Source organism: Saccostrea cucullata, unplaced genomic scaffold (genome assembly GCF_032062105.1).
Source record: "Saccostrea cucullata isolate Sc308-1 unplaced genomic scaffold, CSIRO_AGI_Scuc_v1 ctg787, whole genome shotgun sequence".
NCBI classification, from domain to species: Eukaryota; Metazoa; Mollusca; class Bivalvia; order Ostreida; family Ostreidae; genus Saccostrea; species Saccostrea cuccullata.
Window position 1 is genome coordinate 364,993 of NW_026933448.1, and position 14,869 is coordinate 379,861.

At 33.4% G+C, this 14,869-nt stretch overlaps 1 long non-coding RNA gene across 1 annotated transcript; it reads left to right on the top strand.

Moving 5' to 3' along the window:
- The first annotated feature begins 5,236 nt into the window (after positions 1-5,236).
- Positions 5,237-13,325, top strand: LOC134238369 (uncharacterized). Its single transcript, XR_009985990.1, has 3 exons — positions 5,237-5,375; positions 10,382-10,578; positions 13,225-13,325. It is a non-coding gene; the product is annotated as an uncharacterized LOC134238369 (long non-coding RNA).
- Positions 13,326-14,869: the final 1,544 nt, after the last annotated feature.

Consider the following 14,869-nt stretch of genomic DNA (forward strand, 5'->3'; position numbering starts at 1 on the left):
TTTTGATACAATTTTTCTGCCCAAAAAAACTTTTTACAAATATTTGTTATCAAGTAATTCTGTCTATGTATTAATCAATGATATATTTATAAACTGTTTTGACTTTATTCCAGACATAGTTTTGGAGCTATTACAAAAATAATTTTTTAGACATGTTGACCTTTGACGAAACCTTAAACTAGTATATAATGAAGAGTGAACAGTTTGAATTGGACAAAATAAATCATTGTTTACCGGAGGTTAAAAAAGAGTAAGTTCGATAATTTTTTATCAGTCAGTTGAGTGCATCCAAACAAATTTTTAAAGATGGCCTTACTGGAGATATATTTTATGATTTTAATCATGTTAATTAAAATTGTATGTTTTCCACTTTTGAATTTTCAAAAAAGGAGGATATTTGTATCTGTAAATATAATACACACCAAAATGCCCCATGAATATATGATAGTCCTACACAATGCAATGGGTAGTATACATGATTTAAGTATTGTAAGACAAGAATGTGTAATATGTATGGACTAGAGTTGACTACTAGTATGAACAGAAGAAGAGGCCAATGCAGGGCTACCCCACATCACTCACCTGAGTACATTGACTAGAACAAGAGGCTCATGGGCCACATTGCTCACCTGAGAAATGTGGCTAGGAAAAAGGCAGAAGTCAGTTTAATAAAGTTTAAACCCAATAGTGGTCCCAACCAATCCAACCAAGGGAGAGTGTATGATTTGAACAAACTTGAATCTACACTAACTAAGGATGCTTGCATATTTCTTTGACTAACTGTGGCTTTATTGCCTTTTACATTTGAACTTACATTGTGGCCCTGTCCTACCCCCAGGGGTCATGACTAATGAACAAAATTGAATCTACACTACCTGAGAATGCTTCCATATGAATAGGACTAATCATGGCTTTGCTGTTCTTGAAAAGAAGATTTTCAAAGATTTTTTTCTACATGTTTCTATGTAAAACTTGGATTCCATGTTGTGGCCCTGCCCTACCCCCAGGGTTCATGATTTGAACAAAATTGAATGTCCACTACCTGTTAGAGGATGCTTCCACAAAAATATGATAATTCATGCCTTTGCTATTCTTGAAAAAAAGATATGTAAAGAATTTTCCTATATATTTCTATGTAAAACTTTGATCGGCCATTGTGGCCCCGTCCTACACCCAGGGGTTATGATTTGAACAAACCTGAATCTACACTACCTGAGGATGTCTCCATATAAATATGATCATTCATGCGTTTGCTATCCTTGAGAAGAAGATTTTTAAAGAATTTCTTTTTATATTTCTATGTAAAACTTTGAATGGCCATTGTGGCTCCGCCCTTCCCCCAGGGGCCATGATTTGAAGAAAACTGAATCTACACTATCTGAGGATGCTTTCATATAGATATGATCATTCATGCCATTGCTATTCTTGAGAAGAAGATTCTAAAAGAATTTTCCTTTATTTTTTCTATGTAAGACTTTGATCGGCCATTGTGTCCCCGCCCTACCCCTGTGGGTCATGATTTGAACAAACCTGAATATACACTACCTGAAGATGCTTCCATATTAGTTTCATTTTTCCTGGCCCAGTGGTTCCTTTGAAGAAGATTTAACATGCCATCAAATTTTCACTATTTCTGAATTATCTCCCCTTGAATAAGGGTGTGGCCCTTCATTTGAAAAAAACTTGAATCCCCTACACCTAAGAATACTTTGTGCCAAGTTTGGTTGAAATTGGCCGAGTGGTTCTTGAGAAGAAGCCGAAAATGTGAATAGTTAACGACGACGACAACGGACAAATTTTGATCAGAAAAGCTCACTCGAGACTTCGGCTCAGGTGACCTAAAAATGAAACGGTTTAGTAATTAAACGTTTCTAATTTAGCCCCGCCTCCCCCTTCTCGGTACATTACCTGAGGATGCTTCCTTTTATATATGACTAATTATGGCATTGCTATTTTTGAAAAGAAGATTTTAATGATTCTTCTAGAATATATTCAAAGGATACTTCCAAATAAATGTAACATGGCTTTGATGTTCTTGAGGAGAGGATTTATAAAGAATTTTTATATATTCCGATGTAAAATTGATCGCCATCGTACCCTAGCTTACCCCTATGATGTTATATTTTGAACGAAATTGAAAATGTTATTATCACAGGCACCAAACTTGCTTGAATTTCTCAAAAACTCAAGCGAGTTAAATTTGGTGACTGTGGTTACATGTATCATGACATAAATCATGGCTTGTTTTGGCATTTACTGCCAAAAAGTTATATTACTTAATCGAATATCATATTTATAACAAAATGAAATGAAGAAATGACTTTTGTATTATTTTGTATGTATAGAATTTTGTTTAGAATATATTTATTATATCATTTGATGAAATTAACATTAAAATTACTAATTTTTTGAAAGGACACAATGAGTCAAAATCATGTCGATTTCTTCTAAGATATCTGTAGCATACAGAGAAACTTATGAAAATTATGAGTATATAGCTATTATTAAACTGCAAGAAAAAAAACTGCGCGATATAAGTTTCGGAAAAACAAAGGTATCTACCGTTTCGCCACTTTTATTTTTAGTTCAAACTTGTAAACAACATTTTACTTTTATTTTTTTTTTCTCTTTAAAAATAGAATTTTTAGGTTCTGAAACCTGTAATTTTCTGACACCTTATACTTTTAGAAACTGAACAAAATTAACAAGGGTCATTCAAAAATTCTACATTTGTCAATTTTCCCCTTTGTGTGTCACATTGCCGCTGTAGGCGTTGTATGATAATTGGTAAAAATACTTTTTATTTGATGTAAATGGAAATATAACATCATTTGATGAAATTAACAGTAAAATTATTAAATTTTGAAATATAAGTAGGCGTTGATAATTGGTAAAAATACTTTTTATGCTGAATGTTAATGGAAAAGATAATGACCTTGACCTGACCTTGCTTTTAAAATAAAACGGCCGAATGCAACCTCATTTATGAATTCATCTAGTGATTTGTCTTGAATCTGTTTATTTTTTTCATTTGTTACATACAACAAATATAAGAATCCTAAGGATACGAAATGCTGACTTTAAAAGAGGTTGAAATCCCTGTTACATTGACTTATGTGTCAGTAGCCTGCCTTTGTATAAAAATTGTTCATACCGAGGGCCATCGCCCGGCGCAAGACCCAGGACATGCTTGTGTAGCGATCTACGTGAGCATGGTGAGCGGATCCAAGGATCTGCTTTTATCAATGATAAATATTGTCTGCGAGTCTTTGGGACAACCCTCGTAGAATCACACTATAGGCAGACCTGTCCACAGAGCTCAACGGTTTTTAAAGTGGGTGACCTCCGAAAACAGTTTACAATAATTAAAAAAAGGATATTCATCATAAAATACTCTGGCTGAAATCCCACTGGTGTGGGAGTGGTATTAACTGCAGACCTGTAGTGTTATGGTTTTATATATATGTCTTTGACCTAAGACGTAGGTATAAAATTCACTAAAGAAAATCATTCATTGATAGTCCAAACCCCCTTTTGAATACAGTATTAGTCAATTAAATGTAATTTTAAAAAATGTTACAGAAAAAGTTAAAACCTCAGTAGCCCCCTCCCCTTTCAGGATAAGATTTTCGAGTTTGGAGATAATTTCCTTTTTTTTGCCCTCTCAAGTTTGTAACCCCCCACCCCATCCCCCAATGCCCAACCCCCGGACCCCCCTCCGGATCTGCCAATGAAAAGATTAAACGCACATATTTTTTCTCATTAACTTTTTGAATTTATTTATCAGATAATGTTGACAAAGTTGGATTCAGAAATTCATACCTTGAGCACTTCGACTTGCATTTTGTCCTTAAGGTATGTCACTCGTCAGCTTTTAAGAAAAGTTGACGCAGATCCTCTAGCTTTAAAACTATTTATTAATTTTTAATTTTCATAACATATTTAAATTCAACAATGTTAATGTTTTAACAAACATTGAAAAAAAAAACTGCTCAAAAAGCTACAAAGAAACACGATTTATGAGGGACTGTTTTTTTTAATGGTGGAAGGATATTTAGCAGATAATTCTGCAAATCTGCACATTTATTAAATTTAATATCTTGGAACTTTAGCCTCACATACTTTTACTCGGAGAATATTTTCCATTATGATATTGCTAGGAGTATTTAATATAGGTCTTAATTTACATTTTAGATCAAGTCTTACACCTTCCTTCAACAAACTTTGCCAAAGAATGAAGATATGTCAAATAAGTCTAGATAAAATTTATACCATTTTTTGCCTGAAAATCACATATTTTGTCCAATATTTCAAAATTAACATCACTGACACCAACTTTTTCTTTCATTGTTTTAAAGTACTCAATACTTGTGACTGATCAGCGCTTAAGTCGTAAAACGCTTGATTTAAGAAAGTATTTTTATTTCTTTTTTAGTTTTTAGTACCCTAGTCTCGTTTTCCCCAGACTCTCGCTCTCGAGACTTTGCCCGAGCGAGAGTCTGGTCTGATTCCTATTTAATTTTTGTAACCAGTAGAGGTCGCTAAACCGGCTAACAAGATGGCAACTCCCATGAAAATACATGATAGAATTTACTTTTTAAACAAAGATATGTGCGTTTTTTGTTCCTTGTAAAGCAGACAGAGGTATTTTATTATAAAACCAGATAAAAGTAAAGGCGCAGCCTCTGACTTTTTAAAGAATTCAGATCTTAGCATTCGAAAAGAATGTATCAGCCAATGAAAATCCATACCGATTTCTCGGTAAGCCTCGACTTGAAATTACAAAAATTAAATAGGAATCAGACCAGACTCTCGCTCGGGCAAAGTCTCGAGAGCGAGAGTCTGGGGAAAACGAGACTATTAGTACCCCCAAATATATGTTACTTTTTAGTGCAAAAAGGTCACACAACAAGTAACGCGCACTGATTTGAAAGATTTTTTCAATGATAAATATTATTCAAACTATTTGAAGTAAAATAAAATTATATTTATTGCCATGGTTACATCTGATGAAATATGACAAAGATTAAAGTAATTTACCAAAGAGTTAAAGTTTAAGTGCAAAAAGGTCAACTTAATTGTACCGTAGATCAGTATGATGCACACTGACCCCCTATTTTCTCTAGGATTTTGAGTCACACTATATGAGTACTTATTCAAAATATACGTCTCAAAAAATCCTTGATTTAACAAATTTCACGAGCAACATACCTTAACACGAATATTCTGCGTAAGAGTTAACTGTTTCCTTTTGCACCGGTCGACGGAGACAGAAAAGTGAAAAACAAAATGCCGTCAAATATAAGGCCTCCACCGTCCTTAGTGGCCAAACTTTTTAACATGAATCGATATTCAAGGTTTCTTTACAATCACTGGTAAGAAATAAATCCTATTTAGTTGTATATATCACCGTACGCTCTTGGGAACAAGTCAGCACCAATGTCCTTGAGTCTGGGACAGAGTGTTGTTTATTATTTTTTATGTATTTGTACCTGTATGCAGGCATTATCAAGTAACAATTAATGAACATAGATCATTTGTCAATAGCATTTTAAATGTTTCATCTATTTTATAGAATGAAATTAGGTTGACTTTTTACTGAAAGAAAAAAAGAAATATACATCAGAGTAAATTCGAGTTACAGCTCTGAACCTAAAGATTAAAAAATTGAAGACGTTACTTATGTATTTGGGAAGTTTCTAGTATGCCGGTCCCCAGAATCACGCGATTGCGCATGAGCAGTTATTTCCCTTGCCGTTGATATGCAGAATGTAAACAAACCGCAATTTCCCACTCGCTTCAACAAAACGCATCCGATCGAGTGATTAGGGTTAGGTTAAATATTTTTTAAAGTTGGGGTTGTTTTATAAATCCACTCTGTAATCTTTCTGACTTTGGGCTTATTCATGTCATTTTTGCTTACAAAAGGCACTATGAGTGCCTTTTGTGACCAAAAACTTGCATGAATCAGCCTGTCGAATCGCGCCGATATCTTACACTTTGGTTTAGTTCACGAAATTTTTGCTTTACAAAGAACAGGAAAGTTTAAGAAATGAAAGTTCGGGTAAATCAACTCTATTGTCGAAACATGACGATTTTCAGCGCTGAGTTTAGGCAAGTCATTGTAAAAGCGACTTACCGTTAACTGCAGCTCGATATCCTGACCTCCTAATCATGTCCAAATATTCAGAATATTTTTCCTTTCAAATCGATAATGATGCACAATTCAATCCATCGATGACCAGTAATTAGCTAACATTTGTTAAATCCCTGTATTTCTCACAAAAATCACGCAATTTTAATAGCATTGGACTTTGAGTCCTATCAGGCATTTCTTCATTACGTCAACACATAAGTGACGCAACTCATGAATATTTATGAGATTACGTCAAAAATTGATCATGTGACTACATTCCTAAACAACGCAAGATGGAGATTTACTTCCTAAACAAGTACGTTATTTTACGAAATCTTTTAATTCTCATTTAAAAAACTGTGTTTAAAAACCAGTTTTTTAAACCCATTTTTTCACAAGGAACACGAATTTGGGGTCAAATTTGCAATTTGTGGCTTCTTTTTCGATTTTGTCGATCGCTCACGCGATCGTCTATATATTGTACACCGACTTCGGCGGCACCTATTTTAGCGCCATATTTATGGGGACCGGTATACTAGAAGTGTTCCATGTATTTGTTATCTTTAGAGGTCACTTAAGAATGTCAGGATGTGTTCTCATACTATAAAAGACTTTCTTTAAAAGATTCAATGAAATTTTAATTTTAACAAAGATGGACTCATGTCAGTCATGAACCTTTTTAGCCATAGGGGCTTGTCTTCCGAATTGATAAATGTAAAATAATTTTTTAAAAATTTGTATCTACATTAAATACACTCTAAAAGTTGCTTTAATAAAGATTCTGACATGATCAGGCAAGAAAAATAATGTTTTAAAAAAAGTACTACACATATATACATAAACTCTCAAAGGGACGCAAGCTGACATCTTGGAAAAAATACCCCCTCCCACTTCAGCACCTATTTCTGGACTCTAAGGCATTAATTTATTTTGTTGCCACAGTTCTCTTCCCTACAGTGATGATTTTCCTAAATGTTGATGTGGTTGTCAGTCGTGAACACGCGTTTAATCAACAGAAAATGGATACAATTTCTTCGATTTGGAGCTCATCTCGCTGAATCGACCCAAAAAGAACGGAAGTTGACAAAATTGCAAGGGCAGATAATACGGAAAACTCAGAGGGTAATCGAAAGCAAATGGTAACACCAAAGGACTTCCAGCTTCGCGGAAAAAATGTTTACCGACAAGAAAAAGACAGTGAAAACTGATAAATATGGGCTAAAGTTTGGTTTCACAGGCTAAATTGTCAAGACTCATTTAATATATAAGTAATTTGTTACATAATTTACAAGACACTTGCTCTAAAAGAGCGCTATATGCTAAACCACGATTACCATGCAACCATGTCAACTTCCGTTCTTTTTGGGTCGATTCAGCGAGATGAGCTCCAAATCGAAGAAATTGTATCCGTTTTCTGTTGATTAAACGCGTGCTCACGACTGACAACCGCATCAACATTTAGGAAAATCATCACTGTAGGGAAGAGAACTGCGGCAACAAAATAAATTAATGCCTTAGAGTCCAGAAATAGGTGCTGAAGTGGGAGGGGGTATTTTTTCCAAGATGTCAGCTTGCGCCCCTTTGAGAGTTTATGTATATAGTTGTAGTACTTTTTTTAAAACATTATTTTTCTTGCCTGATCATGTCAGAATCTTTATTAAAGCAACTTTTAGAGTGTATTTAATGTAGATACAAATTTTAAAAAAATTATTTTACATTTATCAATGCGGAAGACAAGCCCCTATGTTTTTAGCAGATTGGGACAACTCGCCTAAATGGGATAAAATAACCCATTTGGTATACATTATCCCAAATGGGATATAAATTTACAGTGCAAAAGATGAAAATTTTTATGAAGACAATAAATACACAGGCACCTGACATTACTTATTTCTCTTTTAAATTAATAAAAAAAATACCCTTACCTAATAATAATTTATTATAAGGTAAGGATTTATTTTTTTTATTAAAAGAAAAATAAGTAACGTCAGGTGCCTGTGAATAAATATCATAAATCCACATCAAGATACTTGTAAAGGAATAACGTTTGATTGACAAGTTTTTTTTGTATTGCCATTGTTTAGGAGTTTGATCCCTCGGAAGTTCCTCAACTTTTTGGGGAGCAATCTAACAAACTTTTGGGTTGCAGAAAACCTTGTTTGCCAAAAGTTATTCTCTTTTAAGTTTTTTGATTTGGATTCATGATATTTACGAGGGGCATTTCAAAAGTCCTGAGAACTGTTTAATAAAAAATTCACCGTTTCACAGAAATTATTGAGTTTGATATCATTGGAAAGATAAGAAAATATACACAAATTGTGACGTCACTTTTTAAATTTTATGACCTTATAACTCCGAAAATGACGTCAGAATATAGAATGTTTAGCATACTGAAAAGTCGCGTTTTTATCCACATGAGACGATTTTAAAAGTACTGCCAAAGGCTTATTTGAAAAAATATTTCAAAGAAAATTTTCATTTGCAAAGAAGTAGAGTAGGACTACGGTACTGTATATCAACAATTCCATATTTCATTGTATGGTTTGTTTACTAGCACGGTTTATGTCCGGTTATGCTATAATCGACATTCATTTAAGATTTTAAGTTACATGATAAGACTGGATTTTCTGTCTTTTATATAGCTCTCCATTGTATCAAATAAAACATGTTCTGTATAAAACTGAAGTATATTAATGCAGTTTTCAACAAATACATTTTGAATAACATTACTCTTACCGTTTACAAATAAAATGTACAAAAGTCTTGCCCCAGACTTGTTTCTGTGCATATTTTTTCTTATTAATTAAACTTCGGCGCCCCAAAACTCACTACTACTTTTGACTTCAAAAAAGGTTTATAAGTTACACAGACATGTTAAATCTTATTTAATTTCCATGACTTAAAATTTGCGAATATGTAGAGGTACAGTGGGGTTAAAACTGCGCCTTCGCTATTTTGAATTTTACGAGAAAATATGGGGCACACTAAGCTTAACTTCTCTGGAACCTTCATCGATCCCGTAAATCTGGTTAAAACACCTGACGAATTGATGCCATCAAATTCTGTAACACGGTAACTATTTTTCTTTGATTGTCAACTTTGCCTTTTTCTCACAGTTAGGTCTGTTTTGCGCATTATTGTGAGCGAGATTCGATAAAAACATGCAATGTTTGACAATCGCTTAAACATTTCAGAACAAGATCTCTGAAACAGAACACCATATGACAGATTGATGTCTATGTAAACAATCCGCCAACTGGCATTTTCGTCCGATAGCTTGCGCCAAAGTAATGAGCAAAGTTTTTTTAAAAATTTTAATTTGAAATAATTGTCTTTTGTTACGTCACTTTTTATGGCCAGTATCGTAAGCATGGGGAATTATGACGTCATTTTCGGAGTTATTATGTCATAAAAATTACAAAGTGACGACACAATTTGTGTGTATTTTTCTTATCTTTCCAATGATATCAAACTCAATAATTTCTGTGAAACGGATAATTTTTTATCAAACAGTTCTCAAAACTTTTGAAATGCCTCTCGTATTACCAAAATAAAAAATTATAGTTTTTGCACTGTAAATTTATAATTGTATCCCGTTTTGCGGAATGATCCCAATCTGTTTAGCACTACATCAGTACTCACCGCCTTCAGTCATTATGTCAATAGCATTTTCAAAAGGTTTCCAGGGTCCTTTCCATTATTTAACCTAATGTTAAATTGTTTTCCTTGATAATATTGAGGACAGGAGACTGGGCAGGCCTTGATGTTTTAACTACAGTAAAAGTGCTGTGGATTATGAAATCTTGCATGTAATGCAGAGTAAATTTGAAGTCCCTTTCAATAAATTCAATATTGTCTATTTTGAGATTTTGTTTTATTTTGCTAAAGTCTTTGAAACCTGAACAAAGGTTGTCAAGATTAGATAAGTTTCTCTGTATTTTGTTATTTGCAATGTTAAACTGGGTGAACAAGAGCATTGCTGTCCATAAATACATACATATGCGCTGGTTATCTGGAAAATGAATGATAAAAGGGTTTGAAGGCTGTTGTCTTTTGTTTCAATATTTTTTCTTACATTTAATGCTTCTACATCAGTTAAAGTTTGGAATATTAGTCAAACTAAAAGCCAGTTTAAAACATTAAGACTTATTTCCATGCACTTTAATGCAACAAATAAACAATTTAATAATACATGTATATGTTGTTATTAGATAAATTCCCATGAAATTTCTCTTTTTGCATTAGGCGGAAAAGTTTGGGGATATTTGGAGTAACCGGAGCACTAGGAGTTGTGTGGCTTTTTGATGTTCAGATGGTGAACTACCTGCGATATGTCCCTGTCTTCAGAACTAAGTTCCAGCATGTACAGTTTGAGGAACCAGAAGCAAAGCCCCAAAAAGCAGAAGAGGAATAATATTAGTTCATGTTAGTTCATTAAATTTGTAAGTATATACCAAGCCATGTTAGTCAGTACATAAATTTGTAAATAAAAAACCAACATTAAATTTACGATGAAATACTGAGATAACGAACAGTATTCATGCTCAAAAATCCATTAAACAATATGAAATTGGAGCAAACACGGACCTCTAATACATCAGAGATGGGATCAGGTGCCATGGAGGAGTGAGCATCCCCTGCTTACTGATCACACATACTGTGTGCTTGTCATGTTCGGGAAATAAAGGAAAAAATACATATACCGTGATTGGGAAGGGCTTGCGCCATGTGCCATAGTCGCATTGAAGTGAAAAATGGCGCATTAAATCAATCAATCATGGCGCCAAGGTGCACATTCAATTTTTAGCAATGTTATTTGGAAATATTTTGTGTATGACTTTCTTTCTTGTTTTACTTTCGTTTTAAATGCAGTCAATTTAAAACAACAAATCTCATTGGTTGAAACCTGTCAAAAAGTACTTCCAGTTAAACGAAGCAATACTTCATTCATTTGTATGGTAGGGCTGTTCCCTTTCCAAAACTGTCATAATTTTAACACAAAATACGGGTCAGTTATATTAGAAGCAAGTTCCTTTAAATTTGCTGCATTTCATGTGTTAAAAATCGCATTCAGTTAATTAAAAACGTGTTTTCTCTCGTATTTCATATTTGTTTGTCCCTTTTTATTTCTTGAAATGGCCCTTCACATTATATTGATGGCCCATTCATTTTCGAAATGGCCCCTCAAAAACGTTGACAGTTGCGCCACAGTCCCATTAACCATTTTGGCCTTCCCAATCACTGCATATATGATATAGCTAACCAAGTTCATCATAAATATTTGTGTGAATTCCCCTGTACTGTTTATTTTGTGAATTGACAAGTCATCCTTAAACTATTTGTCAAATCACTCAAGTTCTTTCTCTCTTTTTTTTACATTTAAGAAATATTACAAAAATGTAAAAGTAACTTTTTAGCTCACCTGAGCCGAAGGCTCAAGTGAGCTTTTCTGATCAAAATTTGTCCGTTGTCTGTCGTTGTTGTCGTCGTAGTCGTTGTTGTTGTCGTTGTAAACTTTTCACATTTTCATCTTCTTCTCAAGAACCACTGGGCCAATTTCAACCAAACTTGCTACAAAGTATCCTTGGGTAAAGGGGATTCAAGTTTTTTCAAATGAAGGGCCACGCCTCTTTCCAAGGGGAGATAATTATGAATTAGAGGAAAATTAATGGCATTTTAAAAAAATCTTCTACTTAAGAACCACTGGGCCAGGAAAGATGAAACTCATGTGGAATCATCCTCAGGTAGTGTAAATTCAAATTTGTTCAGATCATGACCCCCGGGGGTAGGGTGGGGCCAAAATGGCCGATCAAAGTTTTACAAAGGAATATATAGGGAAAATCTTTAAAAATCTTCTTCTCAAGAACCACTGGGCCAGGAAAGACTCATGTGGAATCATCCTCAGGTAGTGTAGATTCAAGTTTGTTCAAATCATGACACCCGGGGGCAGGGTGGGGCCAAAATGGTCGATCAAAGTTTTACATAGGAATATATAGGGAAAATCTTTAAAAATCTTCTTCTCAAGAACCATTGAGACAGGAAAGATGAAACTCATGTGAAATTATCCTCAGGTAGTGTAGATTCAAGTTTGTTCAAATCATGACCCCCGGGGGTATGTTGGGGCCAAATGGCTGATAAAAGTTTTACATAGGAATATATAGGGAAACCTTTTAAAATCTTCTTTTCAAGTACTTCAAAGCCATGCTTAGTGATATTTAGAGGGAATCATCCTCAGGTAGTGTAAATTCTAGTTTGTTCAAATCATGACCCCTGGGGGGTAAAAATTCAAGCCCCCCCCCCATCAGTGAACTTTCAGTTCTGATCTGATATGTGCTTTTTCCTAGCCAATTGCTCAGGTGAGCGATGTGGCCCCTGGGCCTCTTGTAAATAGTTTGTGAACCCTTGTGCTTCTCTCAGCCATTCTCTTTCTCCCCATCTCTCTAACAATAAATATTACAATGTCAGTCAAGAAATTGTACACTTGATATATTTATATGTTTGTACTGAAACATTGTACATTTTGTATATTTCAAATGAAAAATAACAAAATTATACCTTTTCTCAAAACTGGTAATTACTTCCAAAATAATTGTCCATAGGTTGTTAGGAAATTTTGTTTCATGTGTCTTCCACATTTATAAAATAAAAGTATTTGATTATACTGCACTACTATACAGTTATACTGGTTATACGCCTAGTCTAGAAACAAATAATGTAATGAATATGTTTAGTTGTAGGCAAACATAAAGAAGTTCATCTCCTATTGACAGTACTCTGTTGACTATTATGTCCCTTAGGTTCTTTGTAATTACACAAATTCAACCCCAGAATTGAAATTTTAACAGAAAATTCATGGTGAATCATTCAACAAAAAACTTTTTTGAATCAGTGTATGCAAATTAAAAAGAAACAACCCTGTTGACTATTACGTCCCTTAGGTTCTTTGTAATTACACAAATTCAACCCCAGAATTGAAATTTTAACGGAAAATTCATGGTGAATCATTCAACAAAAAACTTTTTTGAATCAGTGTATGCAAATTAAAAAGAAGCAACCTGTAACTTTTTTGTATTTTTCTCTCATTTCAGATTTGCTTTTGACATTATACAGAGATCGGTCTTCTCCTTACCGTATTGAACACAATGTGATGTGATGAAAATGTGTAAATAAAACTTTAATATGTACTGTTTGTCATTCCTGTGTTATTTCCATCAATCAAGATAAATTTGGAAAGCTCTGCTTATCCTAGAGGCAAGGAGCTTTAGACCTCAAATGTTTTACGTCACTGGATGTGCAAATTTCGTACAAAATATTGTTGCCTCAATCACTTAAGATATTGACTTATTAGGTAATTTATAAACACGTTGTTTGTCTTTTTGTTATATTTTGACATGACACATGTTTTTCCTTTAAAGGTGCATAAACACAGATTTGAAGTTAATATTTTCTTTCTAATATCAAGACATATATTGTTATAGCATTTCGTGGTGAGCAGACGGTAACAATTGAGCACACCCGGTGAATCGTAAACATTAACAATTACAGTGCTTGTGCCCTGTTTACAAAAACTGTGTACGTTTCACGGGTGTATTCAATTTGCTAAACTGTACATGACACTAAGCGCGGAATGACGATACTTGTGAAGGGATTTTGCTTTCAAACATTTCTGCTCTGAATATAATTATTTTTCTGGATTAAAGTTTTAAAATTTTTCATTAATACTCAACGTGATTGCCCCTTTTCCTATGTATTAAGAATTAAATTAAAATTTGTGAAAGTGCAAGGATGTGTCAATTAAACCTATCCAAAAATTTAAAATATTAATAACTTTTAGATGAAATAAGATTTTTTATATATTTTCGCATGAAATGCTATTACAATAAGTCGTGATATTATACAGAAAATATTAACTTAAAATTTGTGTCTATGCACCTTTAAAGTCTTCAGTAGAGCAATGCTTATACAGTCTAACACTTCAATGAGTGTTTCTCCTACAAGTGACAATGCATTTATTTCAATACCTGTAGTAAACGAGGACCAGTTACTGAATTTACTCAATGTGCGAAAATTAAATTTTTCTCATTACATGTGGATTCCTTAAGGTTAAGATTCCTTCTCATATTTCTTGTATTTAAAAATTAATGAATTTTTCACAGAATCAAGAAGACAATATCACTAAGTGATGGTGTCAGTGAGATTGAATTTGACTAATTAATATTAGAGGCAAGGTCAGATCAAGGTCATTACCTTTTTCCTGGACATTAAGAAAAAAAAATCACTGTTGCCAATCGTGCGATCCCTACTTGTATTTCAAAAGATTAAATGTTTTTTTCTTTCGCATAAAAAGAAACTACGATATAGGGCCTACAAGATGATATTACTAAATTGACATAAAAAATTTAACTAAAATGAATATTGGCTTATCCGAATTTTCATTACTTTTCTAAATTTTTTAGGATACATCAGTTATTTTCTACCGAAGCCCATTTACATTTAGGACTTATTGAAAAATATTTTTGAATCCGATATGATGAATTGTCGAATTTGTTATCACGAATTTAATTCGTTATTACAATTTCTTTGAATTCGCTATAATTAATTTAATCTGTTAAAACAAATTTGTTGATTTCGTTATAACGAATTGAAAAATTTGTTAATACGAATTAAACTCATTTTAACGTATTTTAAAACTTGTTATTACGAATTAAATTCGTTTAAACGAATTCTTTAATT